General features: G+C 43.7%; 1 protein-coding gene across 2 annotated transcripts in view; it reads right to left on the bottom strand.

The window, feature by feature from the left end:
• The window catches only part of LOC122796397 (calcium/calmodulin-dependent 3',5'-cyclic nucleotide phosphodiesterase 1C-like), a 2,375,955-nt gene that overhangs the window by 618,300 nt on the left and 1,737,079 nt on the right, over positions 1–20,576 (bottom strand). The gene's annotated exons all lie outside the window — the stretch shown is intronic.

Here is a 20,576-nt window from a genome sequence, read left to right as displayed (position 1 = left end):
TCCCATCCACTCATCAAGATTCCTCTTGAAGAGAGTCAATGAGGGACTCTGCCTAACCTGGACTGGGATTTTATTCCAGAGTGAAGGGAGCCTCTGGGTTATGAATCTGTCCCTCCAGCATGTCCTATTTATTTCAGTGCTGAGGTTCAAGTCTCTCGAGCACGTAGCTCGATGGGATTTGGATTTTCTGAGGTGCAGCATGTCCATTAATTCCGGGTTGGACATGGCTTTATACGTCAGGCACAGATCGCCTCTGAACAGGCGGTATGCCACTGAGTAGAGCTGGAGTTTCTTTAACTGGGCAGCATATGGCATCTGTTTGAGCTTTTTGATCCTCTTGGTGAGGTACTTTTGGGGTCTTTCCAGTTGCTGCAGGTGTCTGGTAAGGTACATCCCAAAAGGGGCATTGTACTCAATTATGGGCCTGATGAGGGATGAGTAAAGAGGCACGATGATGTCCCCTGATCTAGATGTGAATCCCTTCATGATTAGGTGGGCTATATAAAATGTTTTTCTAACCACTTTGGCCACGTGGTTGTCAAATGAGAGATTGCTATCAACTTGGGTCCCCAGGTCCCTAATTACTTCTTCTGTACTTAATGGATTACCACCTATGTGGTAATTTGTGCACTTTGTTTTTGCCAAAGGGATGACTATACACTTTTGGCATTTAGCTTGAGGCCATGGCTCTGGCACCAGTTGTCTGTTTCTATGAGGCCCTTTTGGAGGATGCTTGTGTCAGCTGGAGAGTCGATTATGGCGCCCAGTTTGCAGTCATCTGCGAACTTGGTCAGCCACAGTCCTTCCGTGTTGGCCTGTACCTCCGAGAAATATACACCGAACAAGAGGTCCCAGGACTGAGCCTTGTGGGACACCACTTGTAACTGGTTTGGAGTCTGACATGGCTCCAGCAATTCTAACCATGTGGGTTCTGTCCTTGAGCCAATTTGCAATCCATCTAGTGACATAGGGGTTTATATTTAAGCTGGTGAGCTTATCTATAATGCCAGTGGGGTATTGTATCGAAGGCTTTTGCGAGGTTCAGGTAGGCTGTGTGGACCACCTTCCCCGTCAATGGCCTTGGTGACTGTTTCAAAGAAATCAACCAGGTTTAAGAGGCAGGATCTGCCCTTAACAAAGCCGAACTGGGTAGGATCCAGTGTTTGTAGGTCCCCAATATCTTTATTTATGAGGTCCATGATGATCCTTTCCATAGCTTTGCAGACCAAGCTAGTCAGGCTTATGGGGCGATAGTTTCCAGGATCTGTTTAGGCACCACCTTTATGGAGAGGGACCACTGTTGCTGTACGCCACTCTTTGGGCACATATCCTGTAGTAAGGCTGAGATTGAACAGTAGTTTTATGTTTGGGTTTAGCTCTTCTTGGAGTTCATGTAGGACGCAGCCTGGGACACCGTCTGGTCCCATTGATGCTGTGTTTTTTGCTTTGGAGAGGGTGGCTCTTACCTGAGCATCTGAGATGTCAGGGGGGCAGCACTCTGCTGGGATAGATATTTGCCCTTTTGGTGGGGGAGGGAGAAGTTTAAGCTGAACCTGTCAGCTAGGGTGTTGGCAATGCCTGTGGGTTCGGTGTATTTTTTGTCATTTTGGACTAATTCTGAGCATATCTGGGAATTGCCACCCAGGTTCCTAACATAACTAAAGAAAGCCTTGTGATTATCCTTAGTGTCCTGTGCAATTTTTCTCGAAGCTGGCTTTAGACAATTTTATGTGTGCCCGTAGTTTTGCTAATACTGATCAGTGATGCCTTCCCTTTTGGGATTTTGCTCTATCATTTAGTAGCTTCCTCCTTCTATTGTATAGTTTGTTTATGGCTGGGGTCCACCAGACAGGACGTCTGCCTTTGGAGGATTGGGTCTTGGTTTTATTTGGGATCGATGATCCATGCATTCCTGAAGGTGTTCATAGAATGCATTTATAAAGGATTCTGCAGTCTGGGCGTATTTTCCACAGGCCGGGGCTTTGAAGGATTCCACCTCAGTTTTGAGGAGTGTGAAATTTGCTTTAGAGAAGTTTTTCACTGTGGTTTTCTGGGCAGGGGTGGATCGGGATGTGAATATCCAGTGAGATTAGTTTATGGTCTGATCTTACCAGTGAGGGATACACTTCTGGTTTGGAGCATAGAGTCCCCATGTTGGTGATGATCAGGTCCAGTATGTTTTCCCTTCTTGTGGGAGTGGTAACAAGTTGTTCCATAGCATTTGAGTTTATAAATTCTAGGAACCTTTGGGCTAGGGTGTTGGAGCTAGAGTAATGCTCCCAGTCTATGTTTGGGTAGTTGAAGTCGCCCAATATAATGGTGTTTGGAGAGACCTTCATATTTTCCAGTGTTCTCAGGAAGGCCGAGTGGGGTTCCTGTGTTTGGGAGGGTGGTCTGTAACAGGCTATAAACTGGAAGGCAGTTTTACCCACTGTTAGTTGCACATGGATAGTCTCTGATGCTTCGTGCTTTGCCACCAACCTGGAGGTGTGGGTATCTTTGATGAATATCGATACTCCCTCTCCTTTTGTGGTTCGTTTGGGGCCTAAAAGCATGGTATGAGGTATAACCTGGTAGTGCTGGGGTGCTCTCGGGAGCCCTGAACCAGGTTTCTGTTACTGCACAGATATCGATGTTTTCCATGCTAAGGAGAGTTTCGAGTGCGTGCATCTTGAGGTTTAGACTTCTGGCGTTGAGTAGCATTACTCTTAGTTTCTTATCCCTTGTGATACCTATGGAGGTGGGTTTGTCTTTTGAGCCTTGCCTAAAAAGGCACTATGAGGTAGCAAGAGCCTTTGCCAATATCCGAAAGCCCAGGGGTGACAGGTGCAAGCCGTCCCTAGCGAAGCATCGTGGCTTGTCGAGCATATCATCCCAAGCTGACAGGCATTGGATCCCCTTTGAATGACACCAGTACTTAAGCCAATTGTTGAAATTGATCATCTTGTCTTCATATTGTGGCATCATTCTTGGTGAGGGTAAGATGCTACTCAAGGTCAGGGTCATACCGGCCTGGGCTACATGCTCAGAGAGCTCCTTTATGTCTCTTTTCATGTAGTCCAGGGAGGTATGTCTCAGGTCATTCACACCAGCATGGACAATGACTGAGTCATATTTGTACTTGCCTTGGAGTGACCTGAGTGCTTGTGTTATGTGGCGGATCCTAGCGCCCGACAGGCTGCTCACCGTGACCCTCTCCTTGTTCAGCCTGGTGAGCGGGACGTCAGTGTGCCTGATGATAGAGTCACCTATTACAAGTGTATCAGGTGTGTTGTTTAGTCTTAAGGGCTGTGACTGTTCGGCACACTGGCTTTGTGAGATATGTATTGCATGTGTTTTGTTTTGGGGTAGCGGCTGCATGGTTGTCTGCTTTGAAGGTCTCTGCTGCTTCGGCAGATCTTTATTTAGAGCCTCCGAGTATGTTTTTGTGTGATTATGTGTTTGGTTTGCTGTCGTGGTAGGTCTATGTGAGACTGGAATTGTAGTGAGTGTGGTTTCCTTCTCCTCCTGACTGGTTATGCCAGTACAGAGTTGAGAGAGCTTAGCCTCCAGTTTGGCTATATGGTTGCATCTCTCACATTTGTTGGAATTTGTTGGGAGGAGGAGAGGGTTGTCTGTGTACATGGGGCAGTTGTAACATTGCCTCAAGATTCCCAGTTTCACCAGCTGGACCGGAGAGGAGATTGACAACTCACCTTTGGACATGCTAGAATAATATTGGGAATTCCTTAATAATTGAAAACCAGGGCCAGTGGGGAGTGAGGGTGTAGTGCTTTTAATTTTTAGTGCAGACTTATATAATTGCTTTAGTGAGCAAGTGCCAGGTAACTTAAGTGCAATGTGTTACAGGTAACTTAAATGCAAAAACGACAAACAATAACTTTTTTTCGAGTGAAATAAGGAAATAAGTACAGTAAGCAATGCAGATATCACTAGTGATCCACAGAATCGCTGAGAAGCCGCATATTAGGTGGAATTAGCGTTCCAGGGAAATAACAAGCAAACAAACAACAAGCATATAAATAAAGCTAGATTCAGCAGGCCTGGATCTAGTCTATGCTACAGCAAACAAGGTGTACCAATTTCAGTAAGATACAGTTCAAATATTCAGGCACTATAAACCTTTAACCAGAAATTCCCAGCTCAGAATGGCTGAGCCCAGCCTCTTCTCCCACAAGAGTGCAGACCACAAACCTTCTTAATGTAAAATAACTGGCCTGAAGCCCAAGTGCTTAAACCAGAACTAATACACTTTAAGAATAACAGACACTGGGCTCTCAATCAGCAGTTCCCAACTTAGAAGGATGAAAGCTACCTGTCCTGCCACCACAGTGCATGCCACAAACCTTCCTAATGTATAACAACTGGTCTGAAGCCCAAGTGCTTAATCCAAAAAACTTAGAATGATAGCTACACTTTAATCAAGTTACTACCAAGCAGTAATAAATACAATTGAATACTTTAGAGAATGCCAGGATTAGTGCTCAAGTTACACAAACAAAGCTAGATCCAGCAGGCCCGAATCCAGTCTATGCCACAGCAAACAAGGCGCACCAACTTCAGTAAGAAGCAGTTTAGATATGCATGCACTATAAGCCTTTAACCAGAAATTCCCAGCTCAGAAGGGCAGAGTCCAGCCTCTCCTCCCACAAGAGTGCAGACCACGAACCCTCTTAACGTAAAATAACTGGCCTGAAACTCAGTTGAGTGAGCAAATGAGATGGGCCCAGATGGAGTATACAAACGCAAATTTACAAGAGGGGTGGGCAGTTGCAAGGCCACTAAGATTAACACCAAAACAAAAACAGGGAGAATGGGTGGGACTAACTGAAGAGCAGAGTCAAAACTTCCAGTTCAGTTAATATTCCTTCCACACAGTTAAAATCAATTCAAATACTGTATTTTTTGGAAAAAAAAAAGAGCAGATAAAGGTACTTAAATTCTCTTATACGTCCAGTTGAATACAGCAAGTCCTTAGCCGGCCAAAGCTGAGGTTTTTAAGCAGAAAATATTTCACACTGTACCACTTAAATAGGCACGGACAGGAAATCAAAGAATGTGACTACCCCCACACCTGTAATTACTAGCAAATAACAAAGTTCAGCAAACACTAACTTCCAGTTCAGTTAATATTCCTTCCACACAGTTAAAATCAATTTAAATACTGTATTTTTTTGAAAAAAAAAGAGCAGATAAAGGTACTTAAATTCTCTTATACGTCCAGTTGAATACAGCAAGTCCTTAGCTGGCCAAAACTGAGGTTTTTAAGCAGAAAATATTTCACACTGTATATTATACAGTTACATTAATAGCCATATATATAAACATCTATGAACACACTTCGTGACACAGAAGCACTCCAAAGAAATTGGAGTGTACCCAAAAGCACATGCAGCTCTGGTATTACAACAATTAATATTAACGTAATTCACCATAGAAGGGGTGGTTGTTGTGTATGTGAAGATTGGGGTGGGGGAGGAATGATGGGTAATGAAATCATGCATCAAGGAGGGCCTGGGTCGGATGTCCAATAAGTGAACTGGAGGGGCATACATGAAGTATGGGGACAATATAAAAAGGACACAAAGCAAGAACCTTTCTCATTCATAATACACCCTGTCATGTCACATTGCAACACCTAATTTCACAAACATATGAACATTAACATGTATCAGACATATGTACACCAACTGACTGTCAGATTTGTTTTCAGTAGTGAGGAATGTCTATAGTACAATGTATATTCTAAACACCATAACATTTGTACATATCTCAGATGTCTTAGTGGAAAAGTCAGTGACTGTGGTGTTCATGGTCTCGGGTTCAAGACCTGCAAGGGCTGTTAGGTTATTTTGAGGGCCAGAATAAGGGCTGTTGGATGCAGGTGGATTAAAGCACTCTTAAGCAGTTGTAAGCGGGTTTCCACGTGTTTGCGCAATTGTAAGTGGCGCTGAAACACGGTAAACGGAGAAGCGCTTCACATGTTTAACCTTTGCTTAACTTCACACAGACCACGGGCAAACCTGCTCACAACCACGTAAATATGCATTATTCACACTTTCCCTACCAGTGCCTACTCAGAGAGGTAAAATAATAACACCTTCCAGAAGTAGAACCCACGACCATGTACTCCATCCTCAGAGTAACCTAACACTAAACTACCCGGGATGTACCTATCCCAGTTGTGTATGCAGACAGGTTAAAACACAAAAGGGAGGAATGTGTTGAAATAGGACAACCCGCCATGTACCCAGTTAAAGGTGTATGCTCATATATAGATATATAGATATATATAGACAGAGAGAGAGATACATAGAGACATGTCGATATATACAGGTCTACATATATATGTAGATATATGGATAGGTTAAAAACATCTACACATCTATAGATGTACAGATAAACGTATGCAATAATATATATGTATATCTATATACATATACACATATATTTATATATATACATATACATATGTATATATATATATATATATATATATATATATATATATATATATATATATATATATATATATATATATATACATATATATATATATATATATATATATATATATATATATATATATATATATATATATATATATATATATATATATATATATATACACACACACACATATATATATATATATATATATATATATATATATATATATATATATATATAGACACACACATACATACATGTCTGTAGACAGCATCCGAAGTGGTCATATCTGAGTATAACATGGACCATAGCAATCACACATTCCGACCCCCCAAACAATATGAACATAATATATGAAGAGTATATGCCAATACACTATTACAAATATGTTCTATGGACACAGTCACCAACACAACTGCAATGACTCCAAATATCCATGGCAGACTTACACAGACAGCTTTCATTTTGCAAAACTTTATTACATTCCAATGTATTGCCAAAAGGATTCAAGGACTTACAGTACCTGCATGCTATACAGGAAGCATTTAATAGTGCCTTAATGAATCAGCCTGCAATTACCATAGTATTAGTCCACTAAGGGATAGGTGTTCACATAGGGAAAGAACCCCACACACACATATAGATGTTGTATAAAAGGGGTTCCTACACACCTGCATGTGCTATGTACACCCACCAACATCTACCCCACAACCGAAATAATTACATCAGTACATACTCTCATACCATAACCAATTATTCAACTACTGTACAACATCTGCTGAAACCTTAACATACCTGGACACAGACACACTAACATGGCCCTATGTGAAATAGTTGTCGTTATACAATTGAACAGCTGCTGATGTAACACGGTTTGTATGAACTAATCCCGTTTCAGAGGGTTGAAAGGTTCATACACCAGGAAGTGTTACCGAGTACTGATTATCAGCACAGTATGATACACAGTAACACCAAACTAAATATGTCTGGCAAGCACACTGTAAACCCCCTAACATTATATGCATAGGTATGCAGCCTTGAGCTGGTCAAACAACCTGGCCAGACTGAAACATATGCAGACGTATTAGGTACAGACAAACCCTGCACAAGTAGCAATGTTCAGAAATATAACAGCAGTACTCACATTTAGACCAAATCCTATAGGCATTACACACAATATATTACTGTTCGTCTCCATACAGCTGCTGCAGTAGATTCCAAACAAAACTTCCACGCTGTCTTCCTCACAAATAAGGCAAAGGGACAACGACCAAGTGGAGTACTCAGTTGTACTCCACTGTAGCCGTGGTATTGGCTAAGGCAGTAGCAGCACAGCTGATGTGCATGTAATTAGCTACTTAGGAACACCAATTGGTCATCGGGATAGCACATGTTACTGATCTGTAACTATGAAATGTTGCCTTGTCACACATTCAAACCATCTGTATCTACCTGTAGGACAGCACAAAACACTGAAAGATGAACAGAAAATGAGTATTATACTAGTTAATAACACCTCCGATTACTAAGAAGGTATGTATAAGATGTAGTATGTCTGTGTATGTAGTACCTGTACTGTAAGAATTACAGTGTAATCAATGCATATAGTGGAAATAGCTATATTGTAGCGATGTATTGTTGAGCAGTAGTAATGCTTGCAGTATTCTATGTGTATACTGCTGTAGGTCACACAGCACACCCGCATACACCACAAGGGATGATAAGGACTTGAAACCCACCAATTTGCTTCCAGCCACTGTCAGTGTCAGGATTGGTCCAACAATTATGTGCTATAACAGGGGATAGTATATGTCGATATATTGTAACAGTCAACATATGTATGGGTGTATAAGTAAGATGAACATGTTAAAGGTGGGCTTATCATACAAATATGATGTGCATTGTGGGATATTGTGCCAATAACTGTGTAATGTACAGTAGTCTAGGCAGATCTGTATTCTGTTCTACATAGCAGTTCTGTTATGTTATGCAAACAGTAGTTATGTCTATTGGCAATTACAATACTCAGTGACAGGATACATAGCATTTGTATTCATCTGACAGGTTAGCAGCATGATAGCAAAGATAATTGGAAGAGACAGGTAACTATCCATGCACATAACACATGTAATATCCACCTCTCTACTATCGTTTGGAAGCAGTAACAGCTGTGCATGTGTCAATGTTATGAAAATGTGTAGTGACCCTTGTTACAGGGCTGGGCCAAATGGCTATGTGCACACCTACATAGAGTGGATATTGAGAGTACAGGCACACTGGTTGAACTACCAGGTTTGTGTAGCCCAACCTCTCATTGCCAACCTAACAGCTGCCTGCACATACTGTATGTAAGGTAGTGCACAGCACTGGTAATGAAACAGGTTGCATATCATCTTTAACTCCAGTGTAACATCTGCAGTAGGAGTGTAAGATGTAGGAGACAGCTGCCCATGTGTAATAGCCGCATCATAGGTGATGGCTCACACTATCTGATTATATCCTGATCATGTTGATAGTGTCATCAGAGTCTATTGATACATGACTCTGTTTGGAGAGAGGGTGTCTGTGCCCAACAGAGCTCATGGTCCTGGGGGATATTTGAGCATATACCTAGAGAAGGAAATAGACCTGTAGACACTTGCATCATCTGTAATCAACTAACAGGATGTGATGTGTTCCTCAGAGGAGGATTGCTGCTAAAGGTAGCTTCAATGTTTCCGCAATAGCCAGTGTTGTCATGTCCATAACATAAATATTTACATGTGAGCATCACTGTCTAAAACATCTTCATAGGCAATACGTAAACTAAATACAGTACTTGGTACTTGTAGCACTGACTGCTCATACAGTCATGTCCACTAGTCAGCTACTGGTGTTTACTAATGTCAGATTTGTGTATGTGGCCATCCTGGGAAAATGTAATCTCTATGCCATGTACACTGCCAGACCCACCTAACACCATGCCCCAAACATTGTTTGGGATGCAGCTACAGTGGTAAGCTGGAAGGCAGCCCAGTCTACAGCCATGACTGGACTGGACAGTCATGAGGTGTAGGTTAACACATGCAGCTCATCAACACAAGCAGCACATACCCTTACCAGAACACAGTAAGGACACCCACACACACTACCAGAAATCACAAACATTCACAGATACGTCTAAGTATCTGGTCAAACAAATGATCCCCCTAGCAGGAAGAGACAGACACCAAAATACACAAACTGTATGACATAGTTTGCATAATTGTGCCACACCTCTGAACATGTGACTGGAAACATGCCCAACAGTACTCATTTGTGAATGCAAACTCTAGCACTATGTTACACACCAACCTATATGAGGGCATACATACTGTCAGCTGCCTGTCTGCCATGATTAGCCACATACTCATACACTCAGACCACATTTTGAACTATAAACATGGCTCTGGCATATTCCATGTTGTTGTGCAGGACCTGTGATGCAGTAGCCTGGACTGCATGGAAACACATGTAGGAACTGCCAGGTCTTGTAGCCCATGCAGGTATGTCCCAAGGCCTGGGTAGCATTCTGCCATTGCCAAGAATGATACTGCAGTACAGGGACAAAAGGATTTTATTCCACAATTGTCTAGTGTAGTGGTGCATGTCAAAGGGTATCCAGTATCTGTCATCCTGTGATAACATGGATGACAGACCATGATGCTTTGCCAGACAGGGCCTGCACCTGTCACTCCTGGGAATCTGGATACTGCCTAGGGCTCATGCTTCCCCATAGTGCCTTCATCATGCACGGTTCAAGTGGGGGTCCACTGCTGTTACAGGGAAAGCCAAGCAATAAACTGCGGGTCTCGTTACACAATGATACATGTTCGAAACACTATACGGGCACACATATGTCAATCCCTAACATGGAGAACATATCTGTGCAGTGGCTGAGACATGTTTCCATGCTCCGGAGAGCACACCGGCATGATCATGTTATAACACATACCTCACCTCTTGCCCATTATCCTTTATTGGAACACACAGGCTGCAGGTGTGTCCATATTCCTGAAGGATATGTACACCCCCATGCTAATTGCACTTGCATAACATCAGATGCATTATGCTGAGCAACTACCTTTTTGCCAAAGTGGAATTCAAAATGCACCTTGAGACAGATCACCCAACATACCGCGGACTTCCCAACTGTCATAATGTGCTGTAATGGGGAAGGTTAGGTCTGAGACAGAACCATAATAATGGCTACTCTCAACTATTCCATTATGAACTGGGAAGACTCCTCATGTACCAACACCTCCGCTCAATGCATGTTGGATTCCATTGACCCCCACTGACCTGGATAACAGTAGTCACACAAACAGGGCTAACAGTATGCTACACATAGTTAGTCTCCAATGCCAATGTTATGTTTCCTAAGAGGAGAGTGGTGAGTGTCATGGCACCCATACAGATGGTCAATGCATGTGCAAATGCTGAATCTTACACAAATGAAAATTATGCAGTCACATATGTGCAGTGATTGTTCCATTGAAACAGAACCAGGATTCAACCCAACACAAACAAGATGGCAAACTGGTGGTACCATGCTTTAAACTGTACCACAGAAGGTAATAACTGTTGCAAGAGTGAACACACATGAGTGTAGGTGATCCCTGGTCAGCCTCAGTAAGATGCTGATACACCATATAAAACCACCTAAAGCTACTGTGAAACTAATCAGCTATATATTATGAGGCCAAGCACAGAGCATTCTATAGCTGTGTTATTAATCATAATGGCAACGACAAGACCTGCCGTGCTGCACAGCACTATGGCATGGGAAGTACTGCACCTACAGAAATAGCACCCGTTCATCCAGATAGGGTCGTGGAGAACCTAAACCCACTCCCACCCCCCCCCAACAGGTACACTTGGTAATATATCCATGTACACTACAGGGCCCCTGTACTAACGACTACACAGGTACAAGCTGCAGTCTCTAAAGCCATACATACAGCTTTCATGGGGACCTGTCAACATCCCAGGGTGTATCCTACACAAATGTAAGAACATTCAGCTATCCACATACACATCATGTTCAATTATAACTCCATGTCAGGCTGTGTACAAACCTAATGGTGCACAGCAACAGTTATCACACCCCACAAAGGGGGAGACAACATTGATAATGGGACATAGTACACAACTACTCTGCTGAGTCTGGTCTGTACGGCCATGAACCATAATCAACGTATTTGATGTACTCGGTACAGATGTAGATGGGTTGATTCACACTGCATATCATGACCTTGCCAGGTCATAGGACACCATCACCCATACTGTGTTCCAGCTACACTCAGTAAACTAGGTGTATATTCCTATGTCACAGGAGTGGTTGGCAACTGGACTTCTGGCAGAACCAACACTACAGAAGGTGTCTGACTATTACACGTACATCAAACCAGTGCCAGCCGCAGTAATGCAGGGGTCATTCCTGGTACTCCCCCTCTTTGTTATCTATACCACACAGACTGTAACACATAAGGCATCAGCCTATTGATGTTTGCAAATGACTATGAACTAGGAGCAATTGTCAACTCAATGTGTGCTGTGTTCAACATACAGTAGGGCCTTAGTGTGTCAGTTGTGTGGTGTGTGATGTATGGCCACAATATGACAGCTAAGTATTGCATTGTCATCCCCTATGTTACAACCCTGAACTCATTAACTACCACCTAGGCGGCGGTCAACATAATGGCAACTGTGTGTATGGGATGCAACTGGACAGCACTTTCCTTTGATAGTTACTTCACCAAAAAAGACAGGTAGTCATATGTGGCACCCCTAATCATGACAGGGTGCCATCCAGGAATATAGAGATAACTTCTCAGCCATACTCAACACCCAAGTGACCCATAATAGATCACATATTTCCTTTTAGGGTTATTGCCCATGTGTAGATGGCCTACACTGCCCTTCCCAATCCCTAGCTGCACTATGTAGCATGCAGCCTACCCTAAATAAAGCCATGTCCAACCCAGAGGTGTTGGACATGCTACACTTAACACATCCTGATCCCAAATAAACACATACATCATGGACATCCACCTTTCTGGTACAAGGATCACAACATGCCTGTCAGATCTCTGTCCCATACACTTAACATACTCTTGTCATACTATGCATCCCTGTCCAGCGAAGCTGCACATTGTCCCTCTCCGTGACATGGTGTGATGACCGCATGCCAAATATATCAGTAACCATGTGTATCAGTTCCTTGGCACTGCTTGAACAGGCCACTGAAACCTACTTGTCTGTTGCCTACAGCTAGGTAACCTTCTGCCTAGGCTCATAAATGCCCCAGGGTATATAGCCTACTAGATCACTATGACCATGTATGCTATAGTTGATATCCAACCCTGCAAATACCATCAGGCTAGCTATTGTCCCATATGTTACACATGTGCAACACAGGCAATACATGGCAGGATGCTACACAGCTGTACAGTGCTATGTAGATGTATATGGCAAAACACATACAATACATGCTTGCAAGTCTGCAGGGTCACAGGTCATGTCCCTAATGGCTATGTATGACTATATATGTGACATATACACAGCATTAAGGTCAATTGCATTAATGTGAACACATCCAAAGACACCAGTACAGGCAAACAGACATGCCCACGTCAAGACAACATACACATGGTGTATGAGCAATGTCATCACATGACACACACATATATGGCGATAACATCACATCACTAGTAGGTGTCAAATGTGTGTGACTTATATATGTCAGTGGTGTTAGTGTCATGTACATTTGCAAAGACGTATTTGTAATTTTAATAAATGTGATACACATGTATGCTCAGCTGTACTGCTGCACTTCTGTGTGAGTTACTGTGACCTGTCTCCATTATTATGTCTGCCAGGTATGCCACGTAGCAGACTGCCAGTGTACAGTCGCTTGGAGGATGAGGTCCTTATCCCATACCTCTTCGACAACCACACAATGCTCTTCAGCCATGTGCCACAGGATGCACAGCAGCGGGATGCCCTGTGGGAGGAACTCTGCAGGAGGGGAAATGATATTGGAGGTCACAATCGCACCTATCAGCAGGTGCGCCAACACTGCACTGACCTGATAAGACGGGCGAAACAGATTGCTAATGCAATTACCAGGGAACAAGGTGCAACAGGTGGGGGGGCACTCACCCAGCCCCCACTCGCACATACTGAGGAGCTACTGGCCAACCTGGGGACACCTGCAGACCTCCATCCACAAGCTTTAGCTGGTATTGTGGAGGTAGGTGTCTCTCAACCACCAAGCCTGGAGTTGCCTGGTAAGTCACTACTGCACATAAAACACAACTATATTTCACATAGTTACATGTATTACTGTACAATATGTAATGTAACATCATATGCAAGGCATGTGTGCACACATGCCACATACTATAGTCTGCTACTCTATGTATGCACAGATGTGCATACTCCATAGTATAGTGTATTGTACTGACTTATGTGCTAACATGGACATTGCACCCTGTAGCTATCACACAGGTGTGGATAATGATCTTACTGCTGTGACACTCCTGTGTAGGTACCTCTGGCATTTTACAGTGATAGCAGCCTGTGAGACGTGAGATTGTTATTATTTACCAGGCTTGATAATGCACGGAACGTATTAATTGCATGCTATCTGCAATAACACACGTACACATAATGTATGTTGGTCCTGTTAATGGACACTGGTCAGACCTGCAATGCATCACACTGTTTATCTATGTGAAACAATTGAAGACTATATGAAGCACCTGCACTAAACATTCCAAACTGTCATTGCCAGATGTGTGGACAACAGTGAATACAATGGTGGAGGTGTGTTCCACTGTAGGGACAGGTACTACATATCAGCATTACACATGTTGGGAATATGAACATACTGTACAGAGACCATATGTGTGCACACACTCTAAATGTGTTGGAGCTGGAGTATGACCGGTCCACAGGATACACCCTTGTAGAGTATACCCTTGCTATGAATGTCACACAATTTTATGTGCTATCTGACATGTCCATGACATGTAGTGGGCTGACTGTAACACTGCTCAACTATCCTGCAAAACATGTCTCACATCCCATACATACCACCCTTTGTCTGCATAATCCTGTCCTCAGTGGAGCGTATGACATCTATGGGTGTATGTCATATGAGATAGCACTGACATGTGAAATAAGATGGCCATCACAACCATTGGACTGAATATGTGTACACATGGCCATGGAGGATGGCCAGAGACATGAAGCAACACACACAGTAGAAGTGATGTACATGTGTGTACACTATGTTGTACATTGGCTCGACACAATACAACTATGGCCTTTGTGTAATGGTGATATTGCAGATGTGAAACACTAAACATCATACAGGCCTGTGCACAGCTTGTGTAGGCATAACATGAAACCATCACATAACATGTCTTGAACATCTTGAGTGTGTCACAACATGGAAGCATTCACCTATACAGTATCTAAAGACATACATGTGTTGCACAACATACACATACATCCACATCAAGCCACAGATAGAGTACATTCACCTTGCTGGTGTCAGATATCATTGTCATGCCTCCTCCTCATGTGTGTGAGGTACACAGATGACATGTGGGACATAGAGTACTGCTAAGTTAGCCATGTGTGGACAGAGTTGCCAGGCATCAGTAATATGGTTGCAGGTGTGCAGGGGTGTCATCCGTATACCCTTCTGTGACCTGTGTCACACATTCCACATTAGGGTTTATTGTGTATACACCTCAGTGACATGGGTCACATTCCACATTAGATATGTATTGTATGTGAACATAGTCATGGCTATGAACTGTGTCAGTAGCTCACACTGTATAGCAATTGTGAAGCCACATAATGCCCTGCAATGGCTATACATATCAGCTCAATATGCAATATGTCCCTGCATATTTGTAGGGTGGACAGACAACATTGCATCAGCTGAAGGCCCATGTTAGTATAACACGTCCCTGCATTGGGATACCATTACCGTACTGTAGATTTTAAAGGACACCATTGTATTACACATGTATGCATGTCATTCAACATGTCAACAGAAGACATTTCATACTACTTGTGATTGGCAAGGTCATACGCCACACAGCAGGCCGGTATACTGTAAACCTGTGCTGGTCTGTGGCACTATCGCAAAGTAGGGACAGCCATGTCAAACATGTATGTACAGCCACATGCACAATATCTACACTCAGCTCAGGGGTAGGCAGAATAATGTTGAACAGACATGCACTGCTTTGGGGGAGATATGCAAGCTAGGGCTCAGGCAAACATAGTATGCAGTCGACATACCCTACTGCTCATGTCATCACACATAGGGGCGGTGGCCAACACAAAGCATCAGTGGCAGATGTACAAAGGTCAGTGATGGTCTGTTAACATGTGGTGTATGTTGAACACACCATGGCAGTGCGGTGCAATGGTGCAAAGTGCATGCATTGTGTTGCAGGTATGGGGCATAGGCTACTTACACAAATGGTGCAATACAGGTATGTATGCTAACCACCACTATAATTGTGTAAGGTGCATGCTGTCTGCTATAACACATGCATGCTGTTGTGTGCAACTCAGGGATGTATAATAACTACCACTATAATTGTCTAAGCTGAAACTATAATTGTCTTAGCTGAATGCCATCTGCCATATTACCTGCATGTAGCATGTGTGTGTGTGTGTGTGTGTGTGTGTGTGTGTGTGTGTGTGTCTGTTTGTGTGTGTGTGTGTGTGTGTCTGTCTGTTTGTGTGTGTGTGGCTGTGTGTGTGTGTCTGTGTGTGTGTCTTTGTCTGTGTGTCTGTGTGTGTGTGTGTGTGTGTGTGTGTGTCTCTGTGTGTGTCTGTGTGTGTGTGTGTGTGTGTGTGTGTGTGTGTGTGTGTGTGTGTGTGTGTGTGTGTCTCTGTGTGTGTCTGTGTCTGTCTATGTGTGTGTCTCTGTCTGTCTGTGTGTGTGTGTCTCTGTCTATCTGTGTGTGTGTGAGTCTGACTGTCTGTGTGTGTCTGGTATAACTTGTAATGCACAGTTCTTGTCTTCCCTTCACAGGTGTTGATGTAGGTGCATTGCCCTCCTGTGGTCCACCTGATGTTAGCGTCCCCACAGGCTCTAGCAGTGATGATGATGATAATATGATTGAGACACAGGCAGGGTTGTCAGGGGCTGAATCTGTGCCATTGGTTGCCATTCCACCTGTCGCCCCCTCATCCACGCACACAGTTTTCCTGTCTGGACATACCCCATCACCACTGGCCATAGAGGAAGGACAGTTGGTGGATGGTAGCATGGAACAGGGAAGTGTGGTGGCTATGGAAGGTGTGCCTGCACATCATGATCCCAGTCAAAAGACTGGTGATGTCCCACACAGGCATGTGCCCAGCGCTGCTCGTAGGAGTACCACTGGCCAACATGCCCCTGCAAGACAAAGCACATCAGCTGGAGTCACCAGATGCATGTTTTGGGCTGTAATGGAGGCACAGGCACGTGCTGAATGGCACAACAGAGAAGGTCTGAGGCTTCAGAGGGATGTTGTCCGTTCATTAATTGACAACATCCAGGCACTTGCAAATGCTCACCATCATCTTACAGATGTCTTGGATAGATGATTGGGTGACATGGTGGGAGTCCTTGACAATGGCATTTCAATCCTCGAGCGTGGAATGTCTGTGCTGGAGCATCTCGTGGGAGTGAAGTGTCGGGCATGTGAATGTAGGTCAGCTACATCACCTGTTGAAGGTCTATGTGAACATGATACTGCACATGCCCGCTTTCATAGTGGCTGTAGCAGCAGCAGTGCAGCTGGTGCTGTGCAGTCCACACCAGGACACAGCAGGCCACGTGCACGTGGTCCTGGATGGTCCCATCAGGTACATGATTCCAGTGAACATGTGTCATCAGACAGTACCCAGTCTGGACCTCTGCCTGGTAGTGCCTGTGCAACCCCTGGCAGGCGCAGGTCACGTGGCCATGGCCAGACACTGTGAACTGTGAAACCTGCTTTGTACAGTCTGTGGCTGTCAATAATACCCTTGTGTAGGCCAGCCACAAGCCAGACCTGTGTGCATGCATACACACAAACTGGAAACAAATGTAGGGCACCTCAACACACACACACGCCCAATGATATCACAGGCCCTAACACACATACATGATGTCATCCAATGGCACAGCCTAGGCCTCTGGCAAACATTACCACCCTGTGCATATGATGATGCCTGTGCTACATCTCTGTCATCCACACCATCGGTGCAGGGACATTCATATGGTCTCATGCACAGGGTGAACATACTAGGTAGACAATTGTAGATTAATATTGTTGAGTAGTTTTGACAGGCAGCAGACATACCATGTATTACAGTTTTAGAATGCATTTTGTATGTTTGACAGTATGTGTCATGTGTAACAACACTAACAGCATGTTGATCTTGATGTTCTGCCTTCCTCTTTCAGGTGTAGTTGCATGTGCCAGGGGATGTTGGTGTTTGCAGGTGCCCTATATCTATATGTTGACTACCCACAGGTCAGTATGACAATACCTACAGGCACTTTGTAGCTTCCACATTACAGTTATATTCTCCCATGTTTCAATTATGTTTACTGTTCTAATGATCCAAGAGCATGATAGCTGTGTAGTAAGCTACTGTGTTCAGAGCCATCACATCCATAGTGGGTGACATCACAGGTATAGTTACCTGGAGCACGGAGGAGGTAAAAGAGTGGTATGCCAGATGACAAGGGTAAAGGCCAGTGGAAATAGTGGCTTCTCACTGGGAAGCAGTAATACCCACTGCCATGACAGCATGCAAACACAGACACACCCACACACTCAGGGATTCACAGAAACAGTGACACACACTGTGACACACACAGTTGCCAGTGTTCGGATGAGAACCCCTGCCTATGTGCATATCATCATTATAGTACTACACAATTACAAGACACACCACAGAGATTACACATGTACAGGTAGTTGGAATGGCCTAAGATCGAGGACATTGACAGGGATACTACAGTGCAGTGAGTGTATGTGGGGAGGGGGTCCATCAGTAGGCTATGTAACAACAGGTCACACCCCAGGGTGTACATGTTAACAGGCAGTTAGAATGCCCTTCTACGATTAATGATATCAACAGGGATGCTAGATTGCATTGGGTGGATGGGGGCATTAACATTTCACTATGGTAAAATACAGCCTCACTCCAGGAACGGGACAGCCATACACACACACACACACACACACACACACACACACACACACACACACACACACACACGCACATGTGCCGGTACTGTGAATCAAACACCTGCCTATCTCATGATAGGTACTACAGAAGTATAGCTCTATTGCATCTGGTACAATGCTTACTGACTTTTCCTTTTACAACTGTGCTGATATATGCACAATGAATGCACAGGGGAGGTATTACTGTTACAGGTGTCATGAGGTTTGCCTTCAGTGTCACCCTTACAGCATTCTACATTGTCTGTCTTCCACTTCAATTAACAAAACCTGACCTTAGTAGTTACACAGGTTATTGTAGGATTGGTTGTAACACACCAGTGAGCTATCCTCAGTAATTATTCATCTGCAAAGAAGCTCCACCACATAGTAGTCATGTCCAAACATCTGTCCATGCCTCATGTACGGCTTACTGTACTTAGAGCATATCACCATATACAGTTGGCAATGTTGAGGCTGTATTGCAACAGCATGATGTACTAAGACAAAAGTCACCTTCAGACATCAGACACGGCACACACATGGAACCTACACAAACATCAATACATGTACACATATGCAGTCTACATCAGTAAGTGCACAAGCAGGTCAAGAGGATACATTCCACACCTTCCCCATGCCATGTGTGAAACATAGCCGAGCATTACACCATAATGGATGTTGTATTCATGTACTGGTAGGACACCACCACTTTCACCGAGTAGACAAGTATACATATATTACAACAGCACATATCAGCGAGACACACACAGCATTATTCCATGTCATGCTCCTACAAACTGTTACTTGACAGTGCCATGGTGAAGCCAGGGCACTGTAATGGTCAACAGTGAGCACATCGTATTTGTCATACACACCTCATGTTTACTGGAAGAGTGCCAGCAGTGCTCTGTTAGAGCTAGGCAGTACACTCATTCAAGCATGTGCGAGGTCTGTGGCTTGTAAACATCTCACCCCAGCATATACTGGCTATTGTGGAACTAAGGCTAATGTTCAGACAGCACACAGCATTCATAGCTTGCAATTGTTGACATGGGGTATATGTAGGAGACATGGCCACACATGGCTGTACATGTCATGAACATATCACCTGTGACTACTCAGGAACATATAGAGCAGAGCTGGATTTCCCTGAGTCTGTCAATACAGGCCTTGTGTAGGTCCTATGGTCCTGTTATTTGGGTATGTTTGTAGGCACTGCATTAGGTGGACATGTCCAAATACATACATACCACATGTGGTGTTGTATGATATGATAGGTGTCATGGGTGACCAGTAGAGAGGGAATATTACCTCTGTCAACATAGATACCAAACCATATGTACTGTTAGCATGCTATCTGCCATGTGCATGTGTGTAAAGACTGTAGCCACCTCTATGTAGAAAGGATAATGAAAGCTATGGTAATGTAATTTATGTTGTATGAGTGTGGGATGTACATATCCAGGGCAGGTATAGTTAGGTCATATCCATCCATGGGGTGTTGTTTACTGGTGTACAGCAACAGTCAACTGTGTTAATGCTGACAAATCCGAGGGACCCTGGTATGTGTACAACTGAGCTGGTTACAAACAGTGGTATTATTGCATTGCATAACACATTATGCAGCTGTGTCTGTACATGGGTACTTTGCACAGCTGATGTAGGCCTAGGAACAGTCCACCAATCGAGGGTTATCTGGTGGTCTACCATACTATGTCATACCACATATGGATGTGTATTGGTAGTCTGGGAACAAGGTGGTGGATGTATATGAGGATACAACCTAGAATGCAGCATTTGCCACTGTCACCTGTACCTGACTCATCTGTGATGCGTTATGTTGGTGTAGTGGTCTTTACATGTGAG

The sequence above is a fragment of the Protopterus annectens genome, chromosome 3.part0 (assembly GCF_019279795.1).
Source record: "Protopterus annectens isolate FY-2018-M chromosome 3.part0, PAN1.0, whole genome shotgun sequence".
Lineage (NCBI taxonomy): Eukaryota > Metazoa > Chordata > Ceratodontiformes > Protopteridae > Protopterus > Protopterus annectens.
This window is presented reverse-complemented; position numbering and strand designations above follow the sequence as displayed.